At 39.0% G+C, this 17824-nt stretch overlaps 1 long non-coding RNA gene across 1 annotated transcript; it reads left to right on the top strand.

Moving 5' to 3' along the window:
- The first annotated feature begins 435 nt into the window (after window positions 1–435).
- Window positions 436–9149, top strand: LOC128845789 (uncharacterized). Its single transcript, XR_008446723.1, has 2 exons — window positions 436–651; window positions 2655–9149. It is a non-coding gene; the product is annotated as an uncharacterized LOC128845789 (long non-coding RNA).
- Window positions 9150–17824: the final 8675 nt, after the last annotated feature.

The following is a 17824-nucleotide window of genomic DNA, read 5'->3' as shown; positions in this document are numbered from 1 at the left end:
TGAACAAATGAGAACCTAGTACAGCTTTGTGCTTTGATTTTGATGTGTTCTCTTTCTTTAGTTTGTAAGGGAAACTGCCAAGCAGAACAACTCACTCAGATGTCATTGACAGGACTGCAATGACAATGAGTACCAAGGAAGAGGCAGAGCTCCTGGGCAATTTCAATGCAAAAATTTTGCATTTAATCAAAATACAAATTTGGGGCTCAAAAGTGTCTTTCTTTCACACTGTACTGAAAAATTCCATTAGCATTGAAAATTTTAATAGCAATTTTCAAACAAAAAGGATGTTTGTAAGTACTCACAATAACTGCACTGGCTATTGGTCTATGGAGAATTGCTGTAACATCTGCATGTGTTATAACTATAAAGGGAAGGGTAATAGCTGTCCTGTGTACAGTACTATAAATCCCTCCTGGCCAGAGACTCCAAAATCCTTTTCCCTGTAAAGGGTTAAGAAGCTCAGGTAACCTGGCTGGCATCTGACCTAAAGGACCAATAAGGGGACAAGATACTTTCAAATCTTGGGGGGGAAGGCTTTTGTTTGTGTTCTTTGTTTGGGAGTGTGTTCGTTCTCGGGGACTGAGAGGGACCAGACATCAATCCAGGTTCTCCTCATCTTTCTAAGCAAGTCTCTCCTATTTCAAACTTGTAAGTAAATAGCCAGGCAAGGCGTGTTAGTTTTCCTTTGTTTTCTCAACTTGTAAATGTACCTTTTACTAGAGTGTTTATCTTTGTTTGCTGTACTTTGAACCTGAGACTAGAGGGGAGTCCTCTGAGCTCTTTAAGTTTGATTACCCTGTAAGGTTAATTTCCATACTGATTTTCCAGAGATGATTTTTACCTTTTTCTTTAATTAAAAACCTTCTTTTTAAGAACCTGATTGATTTTTCCTTGTTTTAGATCCAAAGGGGTTTTGGATCTTGATTCACCAGGAGTTGGTGGGAGGAAGGAGGGGGGATGGTTAATTTCTCCCTGTTGTAGATCCCAGGGGGGGGTTGGAACTGATTCACCAGGAGTTGGTGGGAGGAAGGAGGGGAATGGTTAATTTCTCCTTGTTTTAAGATCCAAGAGGTTTTGGATTTGTTTTCACCAGGGATTTGGTGAGGGTTTTTCAAGGCTTCCCAGGGAGGGAATCCATTGATGGTGGCAGCCGAACCAGAGCTAAGCTGGTAGTTAAGCTTAGAAGTTTTTCACGCAGGCCCCTACATTTGTACCCTAAAGTTCAAAGTGGGGATCTCAGTCCTGACAGCATGTTTGATTCAGAAAACAGAGTGAGGGTCCAAAAAAATAAAGCAAAGCAATAGAGAGAGGAACGGTCATGTCAAATGATATAAAACCTTGTTGAATTTACTTATTCCCCCAACATATTCATATAGGTGTAAAAGAAAAGCCAGGGACCAAGATTCTTTGGAGTCACTGAGCTGTGCTCAGCACAAATCCATGGGGGAAGAGGGAGAGATGTGCTTTAAGCCTTTAGCTCTCCAATCCCCAAGCTGTCTCACGACACAAGGTAAAGCAACCCCCAAGAGACTTTTGGGGCCATCAGGATCACTGAAGTGTAGCACACCCTGTGTTAATGCTTCTTTACTGCAGGATGGTCTGGGCACATAGCTAGGTATAAATATGATTGCATACTCCAGTATTTGCAGACTGTTAACAGGTTTGGAAAACTAAAAACCAAACTACTGATTAAAAGTTCTGTCTTTTCCACCTATTTCTGCATAATTATACCCCCCAAGTAACAAACAACAAAAAAGGCAGCAGCATCTTAGAGTTATTCATGTGCCAAACAAAAGATTTTTTTTTTGTGTTAAATCATTCTGCTAATGTAACTTTAGTTATTTCTTCTGTTATAAAGCCACAAAAACTCAAATGACATTGGCGAATGCTTGTAAACCCCGCTCTCCATGCCATTCCTCTCACCTATAGGTAGGCACTATTATTTCAAATCTAGCAGTCTGGATTTGAGCAACCTTTCTGACTTCCCTCTGTTCTTTTCCTGAGAGCAAAGTGACTGCTATTGATTTTTCTAGAAGTATTCAAGCAATGTGTATCAGTGAGGAGTGAGATGGGGCTCTAGCTTGATGCTCAGAAATAACCATTAAGGTTCTCCCAATACTGTAAAGATTTGCACATGAGATTGAACTGCAATGGTGTGCAAGCAATCCCATTGCTTTAAAAAGGAGGATTCACATATAAGGTTAAGCAAGTGCAAAAAATCAGAGTGGAAGCCTTTGACAGTGAAACTTCATTATGACACAAACACAGCCCTCTCCTCTCCTGTCTTGGAGGGACCCTTGGCAGCAGAACTGGTGTGGTTCTGGAACTAGGGGATGTTGTGGGTATGTATGAGGAAGAGACAATTACGGGGTATTGTATGGAACCCTGCTCCAAATAAGCTCCCTTCCCAGCAGGGCACCTGTGAAGAAGTGGCTGGGATATGGGTTGCCCAATAATCAGAAGAAATCTTATGTAAGCTTAATTTATATTTTTATAGTGGTGTTTTGTCTAGAAAATGAAGAACTTTTCAAGAAAAGCCAACTAAGTATATGCCCTTAACATGTATCTTTAGCATGCCATGTGCAATTTACATCTATATTTCCGTTATCTACATGTATCTTCATTTGTATGTATTTCCTCCTTGTGTCTAGATAACTGAATCCACTAAGATGATGTTCAAGATATCAATTTGAAACAATGTATTTTTGACTGTTGGGAAAAATCTGGATGAATCATGAACGTGGTTATACAGAATGCCCTTACCTTGATGCCTGATGGTAACTGTTCTGTTCCCAATACAAACAAAACATTTTTCATCTTACTGGGGGGAAAAAGCAGCTTCTGTCAGTGTGCACTGAACCCAGACAAGTCACTTGCTTTCATAACATAACACAGGCTTTCTTCTCTGCTTTTTTTTTTCTTCCCTACTCTTTCTTCCAAGTCGTCTCCTGATGTCCTGTCTCCTTCTCAGGCCTGATCCGAAGCCCTCTGCAATCAAAGGATTTCTTTCCAATTACTTCCAAGGACCTTGGATCAGGCCCTCTTGTACCACAGAACTCTTGCGTTTCACAGGAGAATACAATGGGATCAGAAACAGGAAAGAGATGTAAACAACTGTTAATGCACACTAGCGTGGGCACCTGGTTACCGATAGTTACTTTATTGAACTGGATCTTTGGAGGAAGGATCCAAACTGAGTTAATTCTGCCAAACAAGCAGCAGCTCCATAAAGTTAAACCTGCCTTTAGGTCTAGTTATTTTCAGAAATGTCTGAGTTACTTTGGCATGAATGAAAGATTTGGGGAAAACTACTAACCTTAAAAAATGTTATTCCAATTAAAGTCTCTGGTGTTTGCAATTATGGAGTGTTGAGAAGTCTGAGTAATAACTTGTATTCATTAATTTATGCTGCAATAACAATTTTGGCATGAGGTTACCACTGCAGGCCGATAAAGCAGATGAGCGGGCAAAAATGTCTCTGGCTAAAAAGACAATAGGCCTCAGTGGGCTTCATAGCAAAGTCCATAACTAATAAGTATTTACACAGAGTGACTTTGATTGGAAGCTCTTCACCCGACCTTTTGGGAGATGTGTACGTGTGAGGCAAGATTCCAGGAACAGGATGAGAAAAATCTACATGTTACACACACATCTCTTTTGCTTGGACTGTATTTAAAACGATGCAGATTAACTGAAAGGAAATCAAAACTACTGTTCATGCAAACAAGACAATCGAGAATTTCCATTATGTAGTTCCTTAATCTGAGACTATTCAGTTATTTGGCTACCAAATTTCAGTTTTACTGAAATAAAAAGTTTAATAAAAAAAATCAAACACTTTAAGCCTGCAAATAATTCAGTGTAATATACTCTCTCTCAAGATATCACAAGTCAACAGTATTTTTTCAAAATTGTGAACAAAGTTTAAATATGAAATCTTCCAGAAACTATTCTATTTAATACAGAAATTATAAAGGGTGAATAAAAGGAAAGGAATAAAGGGTGTGAAGGTGCAGAAATGCATTGTCCACCCCAAAAATCCAAACAAATTCTAATTCAATCTGCCAGAAGACACAGGACATATCACCACTGCATTTAAAGGATGTATAATCTCTATTTTATTGCCATATAAACTCTGCAGAATAAAGACCTCCAAAATCATAACCTTCCACTGGTCATCTTTACAGTGTCACTCACAAGTGCAGTTCCCCTATTTTTTATAATCACGGAACAAGTATGCAAACACATTTTAGTTAGTAAGAAAAATCCCAAATATTTTGCAATATACAGCAGATCTACAAGCCATAGTGAACAAAATGATTTCAGAATAATTGGAATAAAAGTCATTCATATTTCCTTATAAATCAAGAATCTGTTTACTGTGCATTATTTAATTGCAGTGCCTGTAAGTATTATTTCCTGGGTTTGTGGTGTTTATGTTTTTTGACATTTACGGTTAGTCTCTCTTTAGCAACACAAGATGTTGTTTAATCCTTGTTTAAAGAAGCCTGATCCTCTTTAGGGGAGAAAGGCTACACTTGCTATTGAAATTAATTTCTAAGTCAATAAGTATTTACTCTGTCTTAATTTCAAAAGAGTATAAGGTACCCACTCAACTTTGTTTTAACATATGGCCTAAACCCATGGCATTTAATCTGTAAATCCAATCCTGCAGCCATGCCTGAATGAATTTAATACTGATTATTCGGTAGTCAGGGCCACTTGCAGGAGTAAAGAGTTCCAGATCAGGCATCTATGAAAAGAGGAGAGAATGCATGTGTTTAATGTTCTATTTTCATCCTTGCTTTATTCTACACATCTATTTTCTGTTAGCTGTCTTTTTGTTTCATTCATTGTCACTATTTTTGTTAAAGATATTCCAGTTTCTTAGCAATTTCTGCCATGGCCTCTCTCCCATTTTATTTAATATGCATGGGGAGAAATGGTACCTCTCTCTCTCTGGTGCCAAAATGGACAAAATATCCATAATGGCCAGGGTAGAATGCCCCCAGCACAGGCACCCTGTAGTGCCACTGTAAATATCCTGATACTAGCCCATATGCAAACCCCAGTGCAAAGACGTTGGAGAGTCTCCACATTGCTCACCACTATGGAGATTCTTGACTGCTCCCGACTATGACACAGCTATAGCCACCCTTGGATGGTTGCTCCAGATTTATGCTAAGGGCCACTTCTGCTCTCAGAGCAGCCCAGAATCTGAAAAGTGCAAAGGTGGCTTAAGGGTCCAAATTCCCACTCTTTGCTTCCTAGCGCCACCTTCCGGAGGTTCAGCACAGAACTTCAGCTAAAATGAGGCTATTGTCTGCCTTTTGGGCCACTGACTCAAAGTAACATGCAGCATGATTAATGCAATTACCTGTACCATTCATTTAACAAAATATCCCTAATTAAACATGTGCAGAAAGTAAAATACTCATCTCTGGTTTTATGTTGTATGTGGAACTGCCACTGCCATCAATGGAAGTTTCTCACATACAACATGCAACAGAGAATTGCAGGTAATAGTGCTCTGCAACATGGACTGAAGAGATTAATTTTGCCTAACAACCTGACCACCGCTGTCTCTCTCCCTGCCCATCCAGCCAGCATGCTTTTCATCTCCCATTGTCATCCAGCAGAGTTGGTATGGGGTATGTGCAGTACTAGGATTTTATGTTTTATATATTTTGTATAATTTAGAATGAACAATAAAGAATAATAATACAGCATGTATTAAATGTATTGATGTATGATATGATTTGAGCATATTCTGCCAGCCACCCTTTCTGAAAGCAGAAAGGAATGGCCGAATGTGCCATTGATAAAGATGCATCATTCAGAATCTCGTGTCTGAAGCTGATTTGAAGGGCAGTAATAGACCTTTAGGGTCTCCATTTTGTTGTAAGTTTAAAATTAGCATTTTGAAATAAGTAAAAGAATGCAATGATTGCTTTCTCCCGCATTGCAATTTGATGTTCCCATTCAAATGTTCTGTGTAAATCGACCCTGTTTTGTGTATGAATGAGGAATGTGTGTGTTAGAAAATAAATGTGAAGGCCATCACCGGATCAGATATTCCATGGAGGAACCGAGGACAGACAAAGGCACCAGGAGATTGCAACATGCCCCCATTGAGATGTCAGAGGAGGGCAGATTGATGACTCTGAAAGATGGGGCAGGCACCTATCAATGGGAACAAGATAGCTGTGATCAAAACCAGCATGGGGTAACTCCCTGAGAGACCAATGAAAGAACAAGATAACGGATGAGAAGAACAATTTAAGAAAACAGGCACTTGTCAAATGGCGATTCATTTCAGCATGACAGTACAAAGCTTACCGGCCTGTAATTGCCATGATCACACCGGAGTCTTTTTTAAAAATTGGTGTCACGTTAACTATCCACTAGTCACCTGGTACGGAAGTTGATTTAAGCAATAGAATACATACCACGGTTAGCAGTTCTGGGATTTCACATTTGAGTTTCTTCTGAACTTTTGGGTGAATACCATCTGGTTCTGGGGACTTATTACTATTTCATTTATCAATTTGTTCCTTTCTATTTTCCTCAGTAGTATTTGACTTCCAATTTTTAAAGAATGCCTTTTTGCCTCTAACTGCTTCTTTTAGTTTGTTGTTTAGCCAGGGTGGCACATTTTTGTTGTTCTTCTGTTTTTAATTTGGGGCAATACGTTTAATTTGAGCCTCTATTACAGTGTTTTTAAAAGTTTCCATGTAGCTTGCAGGCATTTCACTGTTGTGACTGTATCTTTTAATTTCTGTATAACTAGCTCTCTCATTTTTGTGCAGTTCCCCTTTCTGAAGTTAAGTGGTGGGTTTCTTTGGTACCCTCCGCCCCCCAAGAATGTTACATTTCATGGTGGTTATTACTGAATGCCAAGAATTAGCACAGTGATATCAGAGAGATCACATTTCTCTTCTAGCCTAAGCCTAGAATAGGGGAAATTGTGCTGATCTAAGAAGCAATAACTGTCAGCAAATGCTGGCTATTTTAAAACATGCTTTTATTTAAAATGGGGCAGGTACAAACTAAGCACCTTTCCATGGTGACCATTGTTATTCTTGAAACAACAGTTTTCATGCCTCACCATACAGAAGGTGCGCAAGGTGTGGCTGATACTGCGGTATGTGTAACCCACAGAGACTAGCAATTGCTTTTTCCAACTGACCTAGCAATGATGAGAAGAAATATTCAAGTCAATGGGAGTTTTTTCATTTACTTCATTGGGAGGAGCCAGGACAGTGTAGAAGGCTTTTGAAAAGCCCATGTTATATTTCTTGATTTGGATAAATACAGTTGGTCAATGGACAGATTGAGTATGATGTTTGCGATGCTCAGTGGATGACTGTTAGGGTAACACACGATGTAACCTCCCTTCAACCAGTCCTTGGTTCAGACCAACTAGATGTGAATTATTTAGATCCACAACATCTTTTTCATAACTTTTCTAAAAAAAAAAAAAAAAAAGTGTCCGGGCCCATTCTGCAATGTCTGTCATAGCAAGGTGGGTTTTTTTTTATACCTTAAGCACCATTGCCAGATGCTTTTCTCAGGGTTAATTAGTCAAAGGTACTTGTTAATTAGGTAGCTTCATAGGGTATAGATAACCATATGAAGCTGGCATTGTCCCCCCATCTTGACAGGGCTTATAATTGCTTTAAAGAGATAAAACCTGTGCAATGCAGCCAAAATGTATGACGGAGACAGCGGGAGTCTACTCTGATGCTACCTCATCCATCTGTCACACCAAACACTTCAGCATGCATTCTGAAGTCAGATTTCCCATTACAAAGTGAGTTTGCTTCACCTCCTCAAGTATTTTCCACAGTTTGTCAGCTTTTGTCAGGCATGGCTAGAGTTCAAACCCCAACTTCATATTAGGCAGAAGTTTTCTTTTAAAAAGAAGTATACATTCTTTTAACTGACATTGTCATGGGTTCTCTTTTCCAAGCCATTGATGCTACTGCTGGGCCCAAAAGCAGTCTGTGTGATGCTGCTATGCATGGATGGATAAAGTTACAGGTAATAGCTGGTTAAGAGGAAAAAGAAGTTGAGTGCAGGGAAACTCCAGGTTCCAGCCATAAGGCTTTTCAGAAGAGTTTAGGTTTTGTGCTTATATATTATGTTGTTTCTCCCAAGACTGAACAAAAGAATAGAAAAGAACATTTGATTAGATGGTTGTGAAATCTAACAGAAAATCACTGTATGTGAATAAAAAAATGAATGGTAAATTTCTAAAAATATATACTGTACCAAGCCAATCAGCATTCATATTATTTAGGCGTGATTTTGGAAAGCAGACCAGATAACCTCTTTAAGAACAGAAGAAAAGGTCATCCAGCCCATCATCTATGACTTTCTTGAAAAATCTTAATCTTACTTGCCTTGTTTTACCATTGCTCTCAATCCTCCTTCTTCTCAGAAACTAATGTACATATCCATTGAAGGTATGTATAATATTGTTTGCTTCAGTAGCCTCATGAAGTAACATATGTCATATATTTATCATCTTTTGGCATGAAATGGTTTAACTTCTGTTCCTTTTTTATTTCAAGTTTCCTAATTATTTTTATCATGTCACCTGGATTTTGACCCACTCACTCAACTCTTTTTTTCTGTTGCTTTTATCAATAACTTTCATTAACTGATCTGAAGACAACATTTTTCTTTAAATATGGTAGTTGCCAATAGAGCATATAACATATGTAGCACTCCAGGTGGAGTCTAACAATTATGTTAGATCATTTTCTTATTTTGTATTCTCTCACTTTGCTGCACAACCTAGTACCTTTTTGTTTGTTTGTTTTTTGCTTAAGTGCAGATTTGCACTAGAGTGATGTTTTTGATGCTTTTTGACACACAACCCCCAGTGACCAATGCTTATTTCTATCCTGGGAAAGAAATGTCTTTTTCATCTTTGACAGAAATACCATCAAAAATAATGTTCAGCAGAGGTCTCAGTCAACTGCATGTCAAAGTAATTAAACTCAGCATCCTACACTACATCTTAATAAACTATAATCTTAAATCTTGTACTCCAGAATCTTACTGATTTAAGATTATAGAAGAAAGAAAGAAAGAAAGAAAGAAAGAAAGAAAGAAAGAAAGAAAGAAAGAAAGAAAGAGCTGTCTAGAAGAGATGGGAAAGGGCAGGGGGGAAAAGGAATAGAACCTTGTAAATGAAATTTGATCCATGCCACTGATTCTTTTTCCATCCTGGGCTGGGTTGGAAACCCCTGAACTTGGATATGAATTCTCTCGCTTGGGCCCAACTCAAATGCTCATCGAACCAACCTGACTGGAAGTTTAAACTAGAAACCTCATCTGCAGTAGCATACCAAGTGAGGAGAGTCAGACTCAGATATAAAGCCCTAAATGTCTTAGGACTGTGTAAGTCAAAGCAAACACTTTAAATTTGACCCAGAAATCGATAGGCAATCACTACAGATCTCATGGAGCTCTGGAGTCATGTGTTCAGAGCAGGATACCCCTTTTAAAAGCAAGCAACCACCTTCTTCCGTAGCTTCAGTTTCTTTAAGGATATAAGGGGTAGCCCATATATAAAGCACATTGCAGTCGCCTAATTTTGAGATGACAAAACATGAATCTCAGTGGTGAGGTCTGTCACCAAGAGGAAGATTCAGAAATTTCCTAGCTAAATGAAGAGGGTAAAAGGCTGTTTTGGCCACAGGCCTTTTGATCATTTAATAGACTGCTACAACATGAACTCTGGTTACGAAGGGCTGACATACATCATTCCACAAAGGGGCTGATAAACTCTTTACCATACCTGGAAATTGCTTTGCCCAATCTACCAGTATTACTTTCATCTTGTTCAGACTAAGCCTCATATAGCTGTCCCCCAGCTATGCACCCCAATCACTATCAGACAGAGAGTACGGTGCTCAACTACCTCAACTAATTCCAAAGATGCACATTCAGAGAGCTTCGTGTCATAAGCATACTGGCAGCACCTTCACCTATGTCTCTTTCCTACTCTCCACAGACGACACAACTGACCTCTGGTTAGTGGGACCTACAGACCAGTATTCCAAGGGATGGGTGGGAAAAGAGAGGACTGGAAGACTCTTTCCAGGTTCTAGGCCAGAGGAGAGAGAGTCACTGGACCCACTGAAAACTATTGTATTGAGCTTGAATTACAGCTGTTTAAATTCACCGTGCTTAGGATATTTGCAGATTTTACTTTCTTCCACCTGGAGTTAAGAATCCTTTTTACTTCATTTCTAAGCAATGTTTCTCTTCTCCCCAATGACCTTCCCTTCAGTCTGAGGCACATAGTTTGTTCTTGGGCTTCCCAGAATGTGTAATATAGCAGACAGCACAGCAGAGAATATCAAACCTCTGACACATTATAAAGGATATTATGAGGCATATTAGGAAAGGTAGGCGGAATGCATTAAAGTGGAGTAGACAAAGGTAGAAGTCAGGTGTACTGTTCTGAACAAATAAAGAGAAAACGTTTGGGCTTTATACGTTACCTCTAGAGATTTTTCTGTGATGTGTATTATCAGAGTGGGAAAAATCTTAAAAATATGCCCTGATTTAGATATTCAATAATATTCCTAATAAATGCCTAGGACTCACATTGTTATGACGGTCACTATTTTTAATCCGAACATATACTGAGCAGTATTAGGATTTCACACATATTCTACACTTAAAAGATTTTGTTCTTTTTCTTAGGATCAAAGCATATTTCTCTCCTTCTAATTCTCATAAATATGATTCATGTTTCCCAGCCTCTAATATGTACCTTTCGAGTGCCATGTCCAAAAACATGCAGCATAAAGGTACTTGCCATCATATTATTAATGTTAAAATTCACAAATGGGGGGCAGAGGGGAACCTACATAGAAAACTCAAGCAAAAGCATACATGTCCTTTGATTACTATTCACTTTAGTACAAAAACTGGAGCTGCTGTAATTGCCTACAGCCCTTAATTGCCTACAGCCCATTTTCTATTTCTTTTTACAATCTTGAAAATAATTAACAGTTAAAGCAAGGCATTTTATTTTCCATAACAAAATACAAATATTATATGCAATTTCTGTTTCTCACATTCAAATACATTTTTAAACATTATATTATATGAAATCTGAACAAAATTAATCAGATTTCATATACAAGTTCTGGCTGTATCTTTGTCTATTTGAACCCTGACTCCTTTAGCAGAAATATATTTATGCTCCAACTATTCTCTTAGTTTAGCTAGTTTAAGTTTAATAAAATCAGATCAAATCTATTAACTTGATTATAAATGCTCTGAAGAGCTTTTACGAATATGCTTAATTCTATAAATTATTCAGATGTGAGAGACAGATGGATTAGTTGGAGCACCTTGTTTAATTCTGTCACCACATTAAAGGAAGTAGTTTCTAGAGCTGGTCACAAATTTTCAGTCTAAACTTTTTTTTTCTGTGGAAAATGGGATTTTCAACTAAACTATTTTTGTAATTAAGAAGTGTCTCCTTGCTGCTGAAAATTTTGGTATTTGGTTAAAATAGTCAGTGCCTGAAATCCTAAAAGTTTTCTGTTTTCAGTTAAATATGGAAATGTTTTTGGCCAAAAACTGAAGTATTTCAGTTCTTAATGGCACTGCAGTTCAGGTGCCTAATACTCCCATTCTCCTTTGTGAGCCAGATTGTTTGGCTGGCCTAAATCTCCCATGATGCTTCATGGCCAGTGACACCTATGACACACACTGTCCCAAAGCTGAGAGAAGGAGAAAGTGGGGGCATCATGGGAGATGTAGTCTGGTCTGAAAGCCTGATCCATAAAAAATGGGAGCACCTGAACTACAACTTCCATGAGGCACTGCAGTGCAATTTTGAATCTAAATATTTCAATTTTTGATATTTAGGCATAAAGTATTGTCAAAAATGGGGAAAACGGGAGTTATGTTCCATGGAAAAACCCTGTTTTATGACCAGCTTTAATAACTTCAGTTCCTCTGATAGAGTTTACCACCACACTCTGCTGATACTGCTAAATCATACCTTCATGAAATAACTTATTCCAGAGGCTCAAAAATACTTCTACATCAAATACTTTATATTTGGAAGGCATCATATTGTACCAAGAGTTCACATATTTTCCCTCAGGAGAAACTACTGCTATCTTCTTCTCTTCACCTCCAACCAAGTTTTCATCCCCATCTGCAAATTTAAATGGCACTCAGCACTGGTCTAACTTCAACGAGATCAGAGAGGCCAATGGTGTGCACCATAGACAATCCCAACCAGTATATTTTGAAGACCAATGTATAAAAATTTCCAGAAAAATGAATCATGGTGTGAATTTGTTTGCTGACCTCCTTGGCTACGAAATATTGTTTAAACGGGAATACAAAACGAACAAATTCCTCTATGTCAGTTGGCATGCGCCCCTTCTAGGGGGGAGTGGGGAACGTTGGGAAGGCGGGAGGTGCAGTGGAGCCCAGGCCAGCTCCCAGCGGGAGAGGAGAGTGCACCACCCAGATCTACTCTGCCCCAGGCTCCACTCCAGCCCTGCCCCCAGCCCCGGCTCCTGACCCTGGCTCCCAACTGGGGATCTAATGGATGCATTTTGTGGTGTATCATTGGTGGATTCTGTCCAAAGAGCTAATGTAGTAATATAACATAGTAAATTAGGGAAATATAGAGAGATTCCCTGTTAATGTAGAGCCAGCTACATGGCTCATACGTCCCCGCCTTTCCCCTCCACCCCAGGGCTTGCATAGAGGGAGAGATGTCCATGTCTTCCCTATGCCCCATTGATCTTAAAAAGCTGGTTTGATCAGCTCTAAGTTACCACATTGCTGGCCCAGGACTGGGAGAATGCAAAGCCCACTTACACATATCATTTGTGCTATATACTCTTTTTCTCTCAGTTTCTTGTAGGCAGTTTTGACTAAGACATTTCATCTACAGCCATGGGACTGTTAGAAGGGGTCCTTCAAAGATTCATATCACTAGAATGAACAAATGAGGGCTTTTTAAAAAAACATAAAATATATCCTAAGTATACTTTTAGCCTCAGACAAAATGCTCAAGAGCAACTAAAATTCAGAACAAGAGACGTGGTAAGAGGCAAAATGTTACACTTAACATTCCAAGAATGAATAGCAGGAGAGAATGAGGAATAGTTAATTTTCACATGAAAGAATTCAGGTTGGTTTATTTGAAATTGAGAAAAGAAAGTGGGGAAATAGAATCCTTCTTTTTTGTCTGTCAGGGATAGGGCTACCAGGTTGTTTTTGGTATAATTATTATAGTTTCAGGAAAACAGGGAGAGGAGATTAAAAATTGAAATACCTAAGGTAGATAATCATTTGACTAGAAAGAGTGGAAGATGGAAAGTGGAGAGACCAGGGAAAACCCTTCTTTATGGGGGAAAGGGAGTAGAAATTTTTTTTTAGTATAAATTAAGGCAACAAGAGGCAAGGACTAAGGAAACTTATTCTGTAGATGAGAATGGTATTTACTTTAAAATGTATATATACACATCTCAAAATATAAATAACTTCACAGTAAGAAAATAAAAATAGGAATTCTGGGCCTTCATGATGTTTTTCATTTCAAACAAACATTAAATAGGTCAGCTTCACAAGATCTCGGTGCAGTGGTTAAGTGTTGTTCAAATTTTATAGATGAGGAAATGGAAAAGATGTTAAGTGACTCATTCCTAGCCACAGAAGAGGTCAGTGACAGGAACCAGCAACAGAACTCTGAAATTCTTGGCTGCCCGTCCAGTGCTCATTCTTGCAGTGGGAGATTTTCAAAGGCACTTGGTTCCCCCATCTGACATATGTATCTATGCAAATCCCTCCCTTAGATCCTCTCTCTCTCTCTCTCCCCCCAAATTCAACACCATTTTTCCAAGTTTTCAAATGATTATGGAAATAAAGGAGAAACAGACAATGGTTATTGAAGTTGAAAGACTATGCCAACTTGTATGGAAAGTTTATATTATTGGCAATATTACTGACATGTAAAAAATTGAAAATAATCCAATTCAAATTTGTATTCCTTGAAATTGGCAGTCAGAGGCTGTTTTCAGTGCATTTTGTCAAGCATGCTGTACTGCTATGTAACATTTACAACATCCTCTTCAGCATGCCCCTCTCTTTTGACTTCGCAAGTGCAGCAGAACTGTACATATGTTAGGACAACAATTTTTAGAAAGTGTGTATTAAAAAAATCACTAGAAAGGCCAGAGTATTCCATTCTAGTAAAACAATCACAACTTGGAACACATTTTTGACAGAGCTACCTTGTGAATTCAACTGAACAATAGCCTCCGTACAGTGAATATTCCAACTTTTTTTTAAGGATAATTTTGTATGAAATGTATGCACACATTGTAAATTAAAACCTTTTTTGAGATTCCCTTCCACCCCCAAAGTTAAACTCCAACAAGCTTCGAAGAAGTTCAGCTTCTTTGTTTCATTCTTCAGGTACATACTAGCTTCTTATAAAGCATCTGCTTGAAATTGACCATTGAAATATGTTTGTGAAATGCAGAGCCGGCTCCAGGCACCAGCTGAGCAAGTGCAATTATATATTGTTGGAGGCGGCATTCTGCCCAATCCTAGGGAGGCACGGCCGGCTTTTTTTTTTTTTTTGTTCTTGTTCCGCTCCAGCTACCCTGTAGGGGACGGCGGCACGGAGAACCAGAGTGCCCTTCAGGGCAGTCCTCTTCCTTCCCTCCCCGCCGACCGGAGCGGAGCCTCGCGGCAGGCGGCAGGAGACGGCGCAGCGGGAGGGGCCGCATGGCAGCGCCCCTGCTGTAGCCCTGGCCGCCCCCTTCCTGCCCGCTCCATCCCCCTCCCCCCACAGCCGGTCCCCCTGCACCCACGCTCCGGCCGTGCCGCAGGTTTTTTTTTTTTTTTTTTGGTTGGGGCAGCCAAAAAGCCAGAGCCGGCCCTGATGAAATGTATTATTCCTCCATGAATCTTGCCACTTTGCCACATGAAAAATAGCACTTCTTTTGTAAAACAAAACAATACAACAAAACAACACCTGTTGTCCTCAATAGTCTTAGGTGCAGACACACCAGAATAGTGTTAAGGAACCAGAAATTAATCTTGTATATTTTTTTCCTTGCCAGCCAGTTCTTTCTATTCCATTCAGGAAAATCTCTGTTCATATTCTCTTCTAGTCTCTGACTAAACCTGTATTACATTATTTCCCATTATGATATGTGATTTATCCCAATTAACTACTTGCTATTTCTGGTTTTTAAAAAATGTATATCAGTACCCCAAAAAACAACAGTTATATTAAGTAAAGATTAAATCTTTATTATTTTCTTCCAGTAATCTCTCTCCATACTCTCTCTTATTTAAACTCTTTCCCCATTCTTGGTCTCTCATTCTTTCTCTCTAGCAAATGTGATGGTCTTTTATCAAACAAAACTCCAACTGAATTCAATAGGAGTTATGCTCTATTAAGGACAAAGCATCTCATACATTTGAAGTGCTATACAAAATAGCAATATATAATAAAATGCAAAAGAGTTAACATATTGACTCATGAAAATCTCTTCAAAACTGACTTTAAGAGGCTGGTTGATCAATTCAATATAACTAAGCTTCTGTTTTTTCTAAAATCTCTTCTGATTGTTAGTTAATTAGTCTGACTGGAACACAGTTTGACTCATTAATTTAGAAAAAATAAGAGAACTCCTTAAATCATTGAAACAAATATGGATGGAATCTTTGCAGCCTGATCCTGCAATCTAAAATTATACTGACACTCCAGCCCCCCTGAAGTCAATGGCAAACTCTTATGGAGTCAGGACAGGCTTTCACTCAGTCAGAATAAGAGATTTAATTCACCATTAGTTGAAAGACAGTTTATTTCGGGTTCCTCCCTCCTCCCCTCAGATAATTGGTTGTCCTTTTAAAAAGAAACACTGCAAATATCTATTGTTCTGCTTATGAAATCATTTTCATTTGAGGTAATTTTCACTAGATTCAGAGGAGGAATTTCTGTGATAATTTGGCTTTTCCCCCCCACTTATGAATAAAACGTTCCCCCTTCTGTACCACTCCTTAACCTGGCACCTGTGTCCATATTTATGATAGAATTGGTAGGCAGAGACCCAGCAATGTAACTTCAATACATGTTTTTCGTGCAACATTTATATTTATAACTAGCTACACTGTTGATGGCTGGCACCCCCATGGAGTTTGACAGCTGTAGTGCTACAGTTACTCTGGAGTCAGTCTTCTCATTTTTTTTCCCCTGCAAAGATGACACTTTGCACTAAATTTACTCTTGTTCTGAATATGTTGTTTGTTAACACGTGAGATTAAAGGGCTGCTTTTACAGAAAATCATTTTTGCATTTTGCTACTTTTTTCAGAATAAACAGCATTTTGTGCAGCCATAAGCATGTTTCAATCTTTAAGAACACTTTTGGGGGTGGGGGGGAGAGAGGGCGGAGTTAGGTTCACAAAGAACAATCGTGGCCATTTACATGACTTCATTTTTATCTAAAAACTACTACCGAGCAGTTTTTACTCACAGACACAATAGCACAGCGCAGCAATGGTTCAAGATTGCTTTACAAGCCAATCTGGTGCTGTTACACAAATATTTTTACATTTGGATAAACTGAAGATCAGCATCTAGGTCCATATATAGGCCTGGTTTTCATATTTATGTATGCACAACTCCCCCGAATTCAACTTTAGGCACCCAAATGTAACAGTTGTTGCCTAGGCTACTACACCTTATAACTGCATTATATTGTAATCAGACTAGTTGTGATTTTTTCACAATACTAATGTTACATGTTTCTCTTGGGGTTTTTTACCACTGCCCACCACTATAGGAGCTGAATACCTCCCAGTAAAATGTGTTCTGTTTATTCATATTCAGTGCGTGGACACACACTTCTGTCCTCCCTCCTCCCCATATATGTGTGGGTGTGGGGAGGGGTATATTTTGCTAGAACTAATGGAGTAAGAGGAAAATGCATAGGAGAATGTTTAGAGATAATTATCCATTTCTCTCCTAGGACAGCAAGAGAATTCACGTACTCACTTTGTAATTACTACTTCTGCAAAGGAGCATTTTTCTTACAATTTAAACACGACACATGGGTACTGGTACACTGGCTCAGACAATGCCACAGAAGTTTCATGTGACTGGCAGACAGTGACAACACCATGACAATTTGATATCTCTGGAGCAGATTGCCCATCATTATGCTTTGCCTGCAAATGCTGTTTGCTGGGAAAGCTTCACTTAGTGCAACCTGTGTATTTCTGCCTTCAGGGCAGATTGTCCGAGCCTGTAGATAGGTCTACACAGCAATTAAACGCCAGCCAGGCCAGCAGACTCGGACTTGGGCCATGGGGCTGTAAAATTGCTGTGTAGACATTGAGGCTCAGTCTGGAACTCAGGAACTGAGACCCTGTGAAGGGAGAGGTTCCCTGAGCCTTTCATGTTGACACAGCAATTTTTAGCCCCACAGCCCAAATCAGCTGATCGGGGCCAGCCACAGCCATGCCATAGGTCTTTTATTCCTGTGTAGATGTACTCTAACAGCTGCTTCCTCAAGCTTTACCCCAACTGTACAAATTAATGACAATAATGACTTATTGCATTTGTTCAACTTAAAAATAAGTTATACACACCAGCATCTCTGCAGCAGCAGCCTGATTTAGCAAAACATTTAAAGTAAGTATATTTCCCAATTGTTCATTCAGCAAATTCTAGCTAAAAATAATTTAAATATGGTGAACTCTTCTGCCTTTGTATAAAGGGGTGCAACTCCAATAGAATCCAA

The sequence above is a fragment of the Malaclemys terrapin genome, chromosome 11, assembly GCF_027887155.1.
Source record: "Malaclemys terrapin pileata isolate rMalTer1 chromosome 11, rMalTer1.hap1, whole genome shotgun sequence".
Classification (NCBI taxonomy): Eukaryota; Metazoa; Chordata; order Testudines; family Emydidae; genus Malaclemys; species Malaclemys terrapin.
The sequence above is the reverse complement of the archived record's forward strand: the minus strand, read 5'-3'. Positions and strand labels throughout refer to the sequence as shown.